General features: G+C 46.2%; 1 long non-coding RNA gene across 1 annotated transcript; it reads right to left on the reverse strand.

Annotated features, from left to right (window-relative positions):
• Positions 1 to 379: 379 nt before the first annotated feature.
• On the reverse strand, positions 380 to 14,362 carry LOC116966280. Its single transcript, XR_004409966.1, has 4 exons — positions 14,209 to 14,362; positions 13,993 to 14,015; positions 13,775 to 13,893; positions 380 to 410 (listed from the first exon to the last, which is right to left on the reverse strand). It is a non-coding gene; the product is annotated as an uncharacterized LOC116966280 (long non-coding RNA).
• Between the last annotated feature and the right edge of the window lie 351 nt (positions 14,363 to 14,713).

Below are 14,713 nucleotides of genomic sequence, written 5' to 3' on the forward strand. Positions count from 1 at the left end.
CGCGTCGTGAAATGAAACTGTCCCGGACTCGTAACTGAGATAAACTCCCACCCTCCCGGGGATGGGACGGGCGGGGAGAGGGGATGGAGGGGAGGTGAATGCAACAACCCCGCCATCCCACCACCGCCCGATGCTCCAGATTCCAGTCTCCGGGGTCAGTGGGACCGGTCTCTTCCTCTCCACAGACTCTGCGGCGACTCCCAGCCTCCACAACTGACTCCCCGCCACCTCCACCTCCCAGTAATGTCTCCCCGATGTGAATCCCTCCGATCCCAGCACACACTCCCAGTGTGTAAACCTCTTCCCGGTGTCAGGGAGACTCCTCACGGTCCGGGTCAGTATCACCCTCTTCCGATCCTCAGACACCTCGAGCTCCGGATGCGCTGTTTCCACATCCAGGGTGACGGAGACTGGGGGGAGAAGCAGAGAATCAGAGAGTCCCCGGGGGTCGGGGGGAGACTCGGGCAGCGCGGCCCCGGGACCGGGGGAGAAGCCGCTCGGCCTCAGGCACAGGCGGGCGGACAACTGGAACCTTGCTCGGGATTTCACCCCACAACCACATCGGGTGGACAACACACATCTTTCCCAGAGTTTTTATCCAGGGAAGGAGAGGGGTATATCGTGAGGTGGGGGAGGGTGGACGGGGAGGACGAGTGCGGAGAGTGAGGAGGATTGCGAGATTGCGGTGGGGATGGAGGAATGAAGCGGGCTATTCAGAAATGGAGGCAGATCGGATCAAGAGGATATTGAGGTGAGTGGTAGTTTGAGGTTGTTAAAGAGGAGGTAGAGGTGTGGGGTAGAGTCGCCATGACCATAGTGAATGGGAGGGGGAGACATGAGGGGCCAGAGGACCTGCCCCTGTTTCTTTGAGTGGAGGGTGAGAGAGAGGGAGGGGTGGCTTGGACCATGGGAGGAAGTAGAGGTTGAATGATCGGGTGTTGGACAGAATGTGTGGGGACTTGTGGTTGTAGGGTCGCTGAAAGAGAGGGGATTCACGGGTGGATTTGATGGGTGTGTACAACCAAGAACACACTGATCTCATTGTGAACCAATATATGAACTTCACTGAGGGACTTGACAATGTTCAACATGTAAGGCTGGTCCAGAAAGTGAAGGCAGGTGGGATCCAAGGCGAGCTGGTGAAATGGATCCACAATTGGCTTGGTGGTTGGAGGTAGAAGGTAGCGGTAGAAGGATGATTTTTCTGCTTGGAGGTCTGTGACTGGTGGAATACAGCAGAGATCGGTGCTGCAGCAGGGATATCAAATCAAGAGAGTACAAGTTTATCTTGAGAGCAAGGAATTTTAAAGTGGATCTGAGTAGGAAGTTTTCTTTACACTGTGAGTCGGTGATATCTGCAACATGCTACAGAGAAGGCGGTGGTGAGATCTAATCATTATATTTGAGGCACTTATCTAGGTGAGGTGCAGAAGAATACCAATGTAATCTGGGCAAATCGATTAGTAAAGATGGGAAATAGGTGGACATGGACATGATGGGCCAAACGGCCCGACGCTGTAATGTACAACCATGGCTCTCAGCTCCAAGAGCACTGAATGACTGAGTCTCCACAGCCACCTGTGCAGGGAATTCCAAAGGTTCCCCAGTCTCTGCGTGCAGTAATGTCTCCTTATCTCTGTCCTACATGTTGCAGCCCACATTCTGAGAGGGTGCCCGTTCTCCAGACCCCACAGACAGGGGAAACATCCTCCCTGCATCCAACCCACTGAGCCCTGTAAGAACTTTGTGTTTCACTGAGATCTCCTCCTATACACCCAAATTCTAGAGTGCACAGGCCTAGTCTACTCAATCTCACCCCGCACAGCAAACTCATTGTCCCAGAAACAAGTATTGTTAATCTTTGCTTCAATTCCTCTGTGTCAAGTCTGTCAATTTATCGGTACACAGGAGCATAGGAACACAAGAAAACAGGAGCAGGATTAGAATCCGCTCCTCAGGCTTGCCCCTCCATTCAATGTGGTCATGGCTGATCTAAGCTGGCACCAATTCCTCTTCTGTGCGAGTTCCCCATAATCTTAAATATTGGATCTATCAAATATTTATTTGTAGCCAAGTTGCACATATCCAATTACTCAGCTTTTCACCACCACCTTGGGCACAACATGCCAGATATTCACTGCCCTCTGAGAGATGCAACTTCTACACACCGCATGAGAGGCTGCTCTAGAAGGTTGGATCTCATGGAATCCGGGGTGAATTAGCCGATGGAATACAACATTTACCGGAAGGTCGCAGACAGAGGATGTTGGTAGAGGGTCGTGTTTCAGACTGGAGACAGAGTCCACTGTTGTTCCTTATTTATATACACGATTGGGTGTGTATGTAGGTTGCACGGTTAGTCAGTTTGCAGATGGAACTAAAATTGGTAACATTGTGGAGAGTGAAGAAGGTGATCTGAGAGTAAATGTGATCCCGGTGAACTGGGCCAATGGGCTCAGGAACGGCAGGTGGTATTTATCCATGTGAAGGTGAGGTGATGCACTTTGCTGAGACAAACCAGGGCAGGACATACACAGTAAACGGGGAACTTTATAGAACTGAGAGATCTCGGGCTGCAGGTACACAGTGCCATGGAAGATGAAACAGTGACAGGCAGTGTGGTGAAGATTGTGTTTGTCACTCATGCTTTCATAGGTCAGGATATTAAATTTGACACAATATGGTTGTTAGTAAATTAGAGAGGGTGCAAAAGTATTTACGATAATTTCATCAGGTCTGAAGGGCTGGGTTATAAGGAGACGTTGTACAGGCAGGAACATTTGTCTTTGGAGCCCGTCCGGGTGTTTTTATAGCTGTGTATAAGATCTATATAAGGTGCACAGATAGGGTGAATAGCCACAGTATTTCACCCAAAGCAGGAGAGTATGAACCTCTAACTCTGTGATGCTTCCCAGCTGATGGGTTTAGTGGTAGATCCAATTTCCCTTCAGTCCAAAAGACCATTAATGTTTGCATCTAGGTATTGCTTAAAGATATCAGAAACAAGAATAATGGAAAAGGTACAAGCTTTACCTCGTTTGAAGTCATCAGATGTTTCTTTGAATACCGTGTTGAACGAAACAGGGCAATGAAACTTTTCAATCGGCAAGGCTTCATCTACCACCGACAGTGGTTTGGCTTCATCACTACCCCTGCAAATAATGAACAGCTGTTTATAAACTGAGCATTAGAAATGTGTTAAGGTGTTCCACAAAACACTTACACTGTTTCCGTCAAGACAATGTCCTACCTTCGCTTGCGACCAGCTTCCTCCTGAAAGAAATAAAACACAAATCTCAATTGACTGAGATGGACCGTCCTCATCCCGACAGCGGGAATTTCACCAAATTTCTACAACCCTCTGATAATTCCCATTTCCCAACTCTTATCACCACTGACATGCAGAGAGAAAGCGGATATTGTCGCAGAGATGTAGAACGATGGGGGAAAGCACAAGGAATGTTCATGAGAATGACGCCATAACTGAGAGGATGGAACTTAATGAAAAGACTGGGCAGGTCATGGGATTTCATCTGTAGAAGTTTTCAGGAATGATGAGGGAATTTAATATTATCGGTGGATTTAAATGTGTGGGGATGAAATAATATCTCAAATTGAAGGGGAGACTAATAATCAAAGTTGAAATGTAACGCGGTCTTCAATAAATACCTAAAGGAATGCAGTCATGAGAATATGGACCTCACTTGCATTGGAGGGACTGATGCCAACAGCAGAGATAAATTTAAATTCAAGCGCTGATAATTGCTCGGTTCTAAGCTTCCCCCCAGTCTAGTTTCAGTAAAAGCACTGAATCAAGCACTTGAATCAATTAATTGTATTCTACCAAAAGCGAGTCACAGATCACACACTGTACCTATCCCACCGTGGGTTCGATCCCTGCATCTATCTGTTCAAGCCCTCTAGGCCTCGCACAGACAGAGGCACTCCAGAAGGGTACCTGGTCCTGAGCGCTCTTCCAGATGATCGGCCCTGAGCCTCGTGACCAGGGACTTTTATCTGTCCCACAAACTCGAGGGGCCGAACCACATGGGGGTTGTCTCTTAATCACCCAATTACACATATCGATTAACCCCATACATAACAGGCATTTCCCTAACCACGGGAGAGAGACATGTGGGTCACGCTAAGGAAGGGCAAGGGGCAGAGGCAGGAACGAGGGAGTACTCCAATGTCGGTACACCTTGCAAATAAGTACTCCTGTTTGAGTACGGATGGGGGTGACAGCCTACCCGGGGGTAGCGACAGCGGACGGGCCTCCAGCACAGAGACCGGCCCTGTTGCTCCGAAAGGTAGGGAAAAAAAGAAGAGGGCAATTGTAATTGGGGACTCTATTGTTAGGGGGTCGGATAGGCGTTTCTGTGGACGCAGTCGGGAGACCAGGATGGTGGTCTGCCTCCCTGGTGCCAAGGTCTCGGACGTGTCTCAACGCATCCAAGATATCCTGAAATCAGAGGGAGAGGAGCCTGAGGTCGTGGTACATATTGGTACAAATGACATAGGTAAAAAAAGTGAAGAGGTCCTGAAGGGAGGATTTAGGGAGTTGGGAGGAGAGTTAAGGAAAAGGACCAAAAAGGTAACAATCTCAGGATTACTGCCTGTACCACGCGACAGTGAGAGTAGGAATGGAGCGAGGTGGAGGATAAAAGCGTGGCTAAAAGACTGGTGCAGAGGGCAGGGATTCAAGTTTCTGGATCATTGGGACTTCTTTTGGGGAAGGTGGGACCTGTACAGAAAGGATGGGTTGCACTTGAACCCGAGGGGGACCAATATCCTGGCGGGGAAATTTGCAAAGGTCACTGGGGAGACTTTAAACTAGAATGGTCGGGGCGAAGGACTCAAATAGAGAAAGCTAGTAGACAGAATGGGAGGCAGGAAGCAGAAAAGGGAAGCACTCGGACACAAGAGGAGAAAGAAAAAAAAGGAAATAAACAGAGAAGAAGAGACGGGGGGTTTCTTAAATGTGCATATTTTAATGCTAGGAGCATTGTAAGAAAGGTGGATGAGCTTAGAGTATGGATAGACACCTGGAAGTATGATGTTGTGGCGATCAGTGAAACATGGTTGCAGGAGGGCTGTGATTGGAAACTAAATATTCCAGGATTTCATTGCTTCAGGTGTGATAGAATTGGAGGGGCAAGAGGTGGAGGTGTTGCATTGCTAGTCAGGGAAGATATTACAGCAGTGCTTTGGCAGGATAGAAACATAGAAACATAGAAATTAGGTGCAGGTAATATGTAAGGAGATAGCAGATATTAGTAGTAAGCACAAGGTAGATTGGAGGGCTCATCTAGGGAGGCTATTTGGGTGGAACTGAGAAGTGGGAAAGGTGTAGCAACACTTATAGGGATGTATTATAGACCGCCAAATGGGGAACGAGAATTGGAAGAGCAAATATGTAAGGAGATAGCAGATATTAGTAGTAAGCACAAGGTAGTGATTGTGGGAGATTTCAACTTTCCACACATAGACTGGGAAACACATTCTGTAAATGGGCTGGATGGTTTGGAGTTTGTAAAATGTGTGCAGGATAGTTTTTTGCAGCAATACATAGAGGTACCTACTAGAGGAGATGCAGTGCTGGACCTCCTGTTAGGAAATAAGACAGGACAGGTGGCGGAGGTATGCGTTGGGGAGCACTTCGGGTCCAGTGATCACAATACCGTTAGTTTCAATATAATTATGGAGAAGGTCAGAACTGGACCTAGGGTTGAGATTTTTGATTGGAGAAAGGCTAACTTTGATGAGATGCGAGATGTTTTTAAAAGGAGTGAACTGGGACATTTTGTTTTATGGGAAAGATGTAGAAGAGAAATGGAGGACATTTAAAGGGGAAATTTTAAGAGTACAGAATCTTTATGTTCCTGTTCGGTTGAAAGGAAACAGTAAAAATTGGAAAGAGCCCTGGTTTTCAAGGGAAATTGGACATCTTGTTCGGAAAAAGAGGGAGTTCTACAATAATTATAGGCAGCATGAAGTAAATGAGGTGCTTGTGGAGTATATGGAATGTAAAAAGAATCTTAAGAAAGAAATTAGAAAAGCTAAAAGAAGATATGAGGTTGCTTTGGCAAGTCAGGTGAAAGTAAATCCAAAGGGTTTCTACAGCTATATTAATAGCAAAAGGATAACGAGGGATAAAATTGGTCCATTGGAGAGACAGAGTGGGCAGCTATCTGCAGAGCCAAAAGAGATGGGGGAGATATTGAACAATTTCTTTTCCTCGGTATTCACCAAGGAGAAGGATATTGAATTATGTGAGGTAATGGAAACGAGTAGAGTAGCTATGGAAACTATGAGTTTCAAAGTAAAAGAAGTACTGACACTTTTGAAAAATATAAAAGTCAATAAGTCTCCAGGTCCTGACAGGATATTCCCTAGGACATTGAGGGAAGTTAGTGTAGAAATAGCCGGGGCTATGACAGAAATATTTCAAATGTCATTCGAAACGGGAATAGTCCCCGAGGATTGGCGTACTGCGCATGTTGTTCCATTGTTTAAAAAGGGTTCTAAGAGTAAACCTAGCAATTATAGACCTGTTAGTTTGACTTCAGTGGTGGGCAAATTAATGGAAAAGATACTTAGAGATAATATATATGAGCATCTGGATAAACAGGGTCTGATTAGGAACAGGCAACATGGATTTGTGCCTGGAAGGTCATGTTTGACTAATCTTCTTGAATTTTTTGAAGAGGTTACTAGGGAAATTGACGAGGGTAAAGCAGTGGATGTTGTCTATATGGACTTTTGTAAGGCCTTTGACAAGGTTCCTCATGGAAGGTTGGTTAAGAAGGTTAAACTGTTGGGTATAAATGCAGGAATAGCAAGATGGATTCAACAGTGGCTGAATGGGAGAAGCCAGAGGGTAATGGTGGATGGCTGTTTGTCGGGTTGGAGGCAGGTGACTAGTGGGGTGCCTCAGGTATCTGTGTTGGATCCTTTGGTGTTTGTCATGTACATCAATGATCTGGATGAAGGGATGGTAAATTGGATTAGTAAGTATGCAGATGATACCAAGATAGGGGGTGTTGTGGATAATGAAGAGGATTTCCAAAGTCTACAGAGTGATTTAGGCCATTTGGAAAAATGGGCTGAAAGATGGCAGATGGAGTTTAATGCTGATAAATGTGAGGTGTTACACCTTGGCAGGACAAATCAAAATAGGACGTACATGGTAAATGGTAGGGAATTGAAGAATACAGTTGAACAGAGGGATCTGGGAATAACCATGCATAGTTCCTTGAAGGTGGAATCTCATATAGATAGAGTGGTAAAGAAAGCTTTTGGTGTGCTAGACTTTATAAATCAGAGCATTGAGTATAGAAGCTGGGATGTAATGTTAAAATTGTACAAGTCATTGGTGAGACCAAATCTGGAGTATGGTGTACAATTTTGGTCGCCCAATTATAGGAAGGATGTCAACAAAATAGAGAGAGTACAGAGGAGATTTACTAGAATGTTGCCTGGGTTTCAACAACTAAGTTACAGAGAAAGGTTGAATGTTAGGTCTTTAATCTCTGGAGCGCAGAAGGTTAAGGGGGGACTTGATAGAGGACTTTAAAATGATGAGAGGGCTAGACAGAGTTGATGTGGACAAGCTTTTCCCTTTGAGAATAGGGAAGATTCAAACTAGAGGACATGACTTCAGAATTAAGGGACAGAAGTTTAGGGGTAACATGAGGGGGAACTTCTTTACTCAGAGAGTGGTAGCTGTGTGGAATGAGCTTCCAGTGGAAGTGGTGGCGGCAGGTTCGTTGATATCATTTAAAAATAAATTGGATAGGCATATGGATGAGAAGGCAATGGAGGGTTATGGTATGAGTGCAGGCAGGTGGGACTAAGGGAAAAATGTTGTTCGGCACGGACTTGTAGGGCCGAGATGGCCTGTTTCCGTGCTGTAATTGTTATATGTTATATGGTTAACCCAATGATACAACAATTCAATACATTGTATTCACAACCGACTTCAAGATGAAGTCAACTTGGAAACATTTACCCCGATGAACAGAACTCTCAGACAAGGCTCAACACCTCATCCAATCAACACTTAGCAGAGTCAGACTCTGCAACATTATTTACAAGCTATTTACAAGGTATATGTCTGGTTTGCAGCCATCCAATCCATTCTATGCATTTTGTACCAGATTGACAGGATTTGCAAGGCTTCCCATTCTTTGCTTGCAAATTGTATCTAAGTTCCAGACTTCCTGGCATCCTCTCGCAGCCAGTCCCAGAGAGCAATTCCAATTTGACCAAATTTCCCAGCAAACCCTGAAACTTAACCCCATTTTGAAGTCCTGGCTGGTCCATTTTAGCCAGGATTAACAGTGGGGTAAACACATTAGGGCTCATGGAATTTGGGATATAGTTACCGGGTGTGGAGAATAGATAGGAGGGATGATGAGTGGAGCAGAAATCTTGACTGGATAGGATGGGCCAAATGGCCTGTCTATGATGTTAAATGGGATGTCATTCTGGTGAAAAGAATGGTTGACAAAACCCCTTCTTCATTACAGTGCCTGGTATTGAAGTGATGTTATTGTGTCTGGTATTGAAGTGATGTTATCACCATTCTTCAGACTGGTATGGGGGTGGGGGAGGGGGGGGGGGGGGGAAGAAGAAAGGAAGAGGCGGAGACAGTGGGATGTGAGAGAGCTTGGAAGGGGAGAGGCCAGCAAGGACTACCTGAAATTGGAGAAGTCAATGTTCATACCGCTGGGGTGCAAACTACGCAAGTGAAATATGAGGTGCTGCTCGTCCAATTTGCGGTGGGACTCACTCTGGCCATGGAGGAGGCGAGGTCTGTATTTTACCGGATTGCATGCAAAGACAATAATCCCACAGTCACGAGGTACACGTGACAATAGAGTATAATTGAATCATTGAATTCAAGTTTACACATGAGATTATTAAATAAAATCGAGCGTATAAGAAGGAACTGCAGATAGACACAAAAAGCTGGAGTAACTCAGCGGGACAAGCATCATCTCTGGAGAGATGGAATGGGTGACGTTTCGGGACGAGGCCCCTTCTTCATTGCAGTGTCTGGTATTGAAGTGATGTTATTGTGCAGAGTCTGAGACCAAGCGTAGGCTTCCGATCGTTTCGCCGACCACCTCGGCTCGGTCCGCATTAACCAACCTGACCTCCCGGTGGCTCAGCACTTCAACTTCACCTCCTATTCCGTATCCAACCTCTCTGTCCTGTGTCTCCTCCATGGCCAGAGCGAGCACCAGCGGAAATTGGAGCAGTGCCTCATATTCCGCTTGGGCAGTCTGCATCCTGGGGGCATGAACATTGAATGCTCCCAATTCTGTTAGCCCTTGCTGTCTCCTCCCCTTCCCATTTCTCCCTCAGCCTTCAGGCTCCTCCTCCTCCCTTTTCCTTTCTTCTCCCCGCACCCCACCCACCATCAGAGTAAAGAAGGGTTTCGGCCCGAAACGTTGGCTATTTCCTTCGCTCATTAGAGATGCTGCTGCATCCGCTGAGTTTCTCCAGCTTTTTTGTGTACAGACAAATTACAACCTTTGCACGCGTTTTAACGTTTTCCCACGAGTACTCTCTGGAACGATAGGTGATGAATGTTCAGAAGTCGAAGTCACCGCATGAATAAATAACACTATTAAATGTACAGATACTGACCATGTGTGAATGAATAGCTTGCACGGTTGTTTGTTTTTTTGTCTGTCTCTGGGTCTATAACTCAGCGGAACAGGTCAGGCATGGAAATAGCCAATGGAGAGGTTGAGAAGGAGTTTCTTCCCAGAGGCCATTCGGACTGTAAACTCCTATCTTACCAGGGACTAACTTTACTGAACGTTTTTCCTTCCAATATTTAATATGTAAAATAATATGTGTGTGTTTATGATTGTGTTTATAGTTTGTTTGGTTGTTTGTCTTTTTGCACAAAGTCCGCGAGCATTTGCCACTTTTCATTTCACTGCACATCTCTGGGTCTGTGTATGTGACGAATAAACTTGACTTGACTTGAGATCCCTGGAGAGAAGGGATGGCGCGGGCCAATCACGCGGTCAGCGGGGGGGGGGGGGGGGGGGCTATCCTGGTCTGGGCCGACCAATCACGCGTCAGTGGGCGGGACATGGTGATCTGGACCGACCAATCACGCGACAGTGGGCGGGCCATCATGATCTCAGCCGGCCAATCACGCATCCGGGGGCGGATCATAGTGATCTGGACCGACCAATCACGCTTAAGGGGGCGGGCCATCCAGATCTGGGCCGACCAATCACGCGTCAGTGGGCGGGCCATCGTGATCACGGGCGGCCAATCACACGTTAGTGGGCGGGCCATCGTGATCACGGGCGGCCAATCACGCGTCAGTGGGCGGCCCGGTGACGTCAGAGAGAACAAATGATTTTGTGAATGGAGCTTTAACTGGAGCGCGCTCATGAGTGACGGCAGGTTAACGAGGCAGTGTTTACGAGGCCTGTCCCACCTGTATGCGACTGACTCCATGCGGCAGCAAAGATCCCATCTCGGAGCTATAGGATCTTTGGTGAATGTTATTTGTTTAAGAAGGAACTGCAGATGCTGGAAAATCGAAGGTAGACAAAAATGCTGGAGAAACGCAGCGGGTGCAGCAGCATCTAGGCAGCGAAGGAAATGGGCAAGGTTTCAGGCCGAAACACTTCTTCAGACTGGTGGGGGGCGGGGAGAATAGCGGATAAAGGAGGAGGAGACAGTCAGAGGGCTGAAGGAGAGGTAGGAAGGGGAGGAGACAGCAAGGGCTAACAAAATTGGGAGAATTCAATGTGCGTGCCCCCATCAAGCAATGTTACAAATTTTTGAGATTTTTAAAATCAAGTCTGCAATTTATCCCAACAGATAAAGCAAAAAAAGAAGTTTAATTTGTCACCTAATTCACTTTCATATCTTCAGTATTAAAAAAAGTCATAGAAACATAGACATAGAAAATAGGTGCAGGAGTAGGCCATTCAGCCCTTCGAGCCTGCACCGCCAGTCGATATGATCATGGCTGATCATCCAACTCAGTATCCCATCCCTGCCTTCTCTCCATACCCCCCTGATCCCTTTAGCCACAAGGGCCATATCTTAAATATAGCCAATGAACTGGCCTCAACTACCTTCTGTGGCAGAGAATTCTACAGATTCACCAGTCTCTGCGTAAAAAATGATTTTCTCATCTCGGTCCTAAAAGACTTCCCTCTTATCCTTAAACTGTGACCACTATTTCTGGACTTCCCCAACATCGGGAATAATCTTCCTGCATCTAGCCTGTCCAACCCCTTAAGAATTTTGTAAGTTTCTATAAGAATATGTGGCCATTTTCATACTCGGAAATTAGCATCTTGTTCCCTATTGCTTTTCCATTGACTTAACACAAAAGCTGTGATCGAGGACAGTCAAATGGCCATAACTTTCTTAAAAATTAAGAGAACTAAAATAAATGTTCAGTTATTATAGATTGAAGCATTCTGAAACAAATATGAAACAATCTTACTTAGATGACTTGAAATTAAAGCATATAATTAGTTAGTTACCTAATTCTAGCTAATTACAAAATTCAATTACCAGATCTAAACATCTATCAATTTCTTACGAATAGATTAACATATTTAGTTACGGAGGGTGCGGTCTTTGCGGAAGGCAGACATGTGGGGAGATGGGAAGATGGGGCCAGTGGTGAGGTCACGTTGGAGGTGGTGAAACTGACAGAGTTGTAGACTGTCACGCTGGTGAGTTCCCTGCCAGCCCTCTGCTGTTTTTCAGTCCTCCGAGCGCTGCGGTCCTCGCTCTGGTCCACGACGCCGGCAGCCTAGCTTGGGCCCGGTGCCCGATGGGGAGGCTTGTGCTCCATGACCGGTAGCTGCTGCCTCTACCCCCTCCCCCTCCCTCTCTACCCCCTCCATGTGGCAGAGAAAGCCAGTGAGGTGGGGGGAAGAGGGGGGGGGGGGTGGTGGAGGAACTGGGGAGAGAGGGGGTGGAGAGGGGGTGTGGGGTGTGGATGCCTTGTGCCTATCAAACCCTCAACTCCCCCCAGTTAGGCAATTCAGGGACTATTTGGTGAATCTGGTAGGACCAAGGCAATGGGTGATTTTGTATTTCCAAGGCTGTAATTGACCATCTAAACCTGGTTTTAACTGGTATCTTTAATATCTAGGCTAGCCTAGATGGGTCCAAGGGTCCATTTAGGGTGTCTGGTAGACCCAAGGCAGCAGATAATTGTTCATTTATAGGTCATAGGTCAGCAGATAGGGTCATTTTATACCCCTCCCCCTTGGTGTGATAGATCATTTAAACTTGGTTTTAGCCTCAGGGTTTCGGCCCGAAACGTTGCCTATTTCCTTCCCTCCATAGATGCTGCTGCACCCGCTGCGTTTCTCCAGCATTTTTGTGTCCCTTCGATTTTCCAGCATCTGCAGTTCCATCTTAAACACTTCTTAACCACTTACAATATTGTAGGTTTGTAGATTAATACAAGATACACTTAATACCCTGATGTTGAATTTGGATAATTCGCATCACCAGTAACATTCACAAGAACTGAATAGAAAGATTTATATGAATTCTGTGCTTGGTGCTTCTAATACTACAATTGAAATAAACCCAAATCATTTCGCACTGTATAGCATCTTTTTAAACTCCTTTTGTGTGTTCCTGTCTACAAATTGACTCCTGCATTTCAGTTGCCATTCGTGGCTGCTCTTCAAAGAGACTTATGCCCCTGTCCCACTTAGGAAACCTGAACGGAAACCTCTGGAGACTTTGCCCAAGGTTTCCGTGCGGTTCCCGGAGGTTTTTGTCAGTCTCCCTACCTGCAACCTCCGGCAACCACCTGCAACCTCCGGTATTGATATCCCTACATGACAATAAGGTTTCGATGATCGAGCCTATATCCTTCTGCAGACTTTGACAGACTACCTTGCTATCCCCAACATTACCCATTCTCCACAAACTTAGTAGTCACACCTCCTACATTCACATCAAAGCCATGAAAACATAAAATGAACAGCAATGGTTGTTAATACCTGGAATATTTTGCCATAGGAGGTGGTGAAATCAGATGTAACCACTATATTTAAGAGGCATTGCGATTTGGCAAACGAAGTGTAGAATAAGGTACACAAAAATGTTGGAGAAACTCAGCGGGTGCAGCAGTATCTATGGAGCGAAGGAAATAGGCAACGTTTCGGGCCGAAAACCCTTCTTCAGACTAATATGGTTCTAATGTGGGCAAATGGGATTTGTGTGGCTGGGGAAAAGGGTGGACATGGAGGTGATGGGCCCAATGGCCTGATTCTGTAATGTACAACCATAGCTCTCTGGCTCCAAGAGCACTGAATGACTGATTATGCACAGCCACCGGGTGTGCAGTGAATTCTAAAGGTTGCCTAGTCTCAGCATGCAATAATGTCTTCTTGTCTCTGTCCTAAATGGTGCAGCTCACATTCAGAGGGTTTCCGCTGGCTCCAGACCCCCTCAGACAGGAGAAACATCCTCCCTGCATCCAGCCCACTGAGCCGTGTAAGGACTTTGTGTTTCACTGAATTCTCCTCTAATACACCTGAACCCTCGAGTACACAGGCCTAGTCTACGCAATTTCACCCAGCACAGCAAACCCATTCTCCCAGGAACAAGGATCTGTTCAAATGCAAACAATCTTTGCTTTGTCTTTGTGATACTTACCCCCAGAGTCCATTAATACCATTAATCTTCACATATAAGTATTGCATAAAGATGTCTTAAAAAAGATCAATGGAAAAGGTATCAGTTTTACCTCGTTTGATGATATCAGATGTTTCGCTCAATGCTATGTTGTAGAAAAGGGTGCGATCATACTTTTCAATGGGCAACACGCTATCTACCACCAACATTGGTTTGGTTTCATCAATAACCCTGCAAATATTTAACAGCTGGTTAGAAACTGAGCATTAGCTGTTTTTTTTGAGCGGTACTGTAAAAACAAACATTGTTTCAGTCAAACGCATGTCCTACCTGCTCTTGCGACCAGCTTCCTCCTGAAATAAATAAAAACACAAATCTCAATAGACTGAGATGGATCGTCATGATTGCTACAAAATACCCTCTGAGAATTCCCAACGCTTTGTCGCTGTCACACAGACAGTAAGTGGATATTGTCGTAGAGACATCGAACACGGGGGAGAGAGTATTAGGAATGTCGATGAAAATAACTGCGAGTATGCAACTTACGAGTAAGACCGGGCAGGCCGTGGGATTTTATCTGGAGAAGGGAGGACAAAATGGAGATACAAGGGAAAGAGAGTAAAAGAAAAGAGAAGACACCAGAATTAACGGGGCAGAACGCCCAGGAAGGGATAGGGGAGTAAAGCCAAGTGAAATGGGCATCAATGTGAATGGTGCGGGGAGTAATGGATTAAAAGTTTTATCTATGACAAGGACGCTGCTGACAACCTTCTACCGCTGCACCACAGAGCATATTAACGTATGGCATCTCTGTGTGGTATCTCAGCTGCACGGAGGTGGAGAGGAGCGTCTTCCACAGAGTGCAGATGATTATTGGGACACTGCTACCAGCCTTGGAGGGCATCTACCACACACGGTGCCTCAGGAAGGCCGTCAGCATCCATAAAGACTCCTCACACCGCTGTAACGGACTGTTCGAACTACTTCTCTCCGGCAAACGTTACAAGGCCTTCTACGCCCGAACCTCCAGACTCAGGAACAGCTTCATTCC

Source organism: Amblyraja radiata, chromosome 36 (genome assembly GCF_010909765.2).
Source record: "Amblyraja radiata isolate CabotCenter1 chromosome 36, sAmbRad1.1.pri, whole genome shotgun sequence".
Classification (NCBI taxonomy): Eukaryota; Metazoa; Chordata; class Chondrichthyes; order Rajiformes; family Rajidae; genus Amblyraja; species Amblyraja radiata.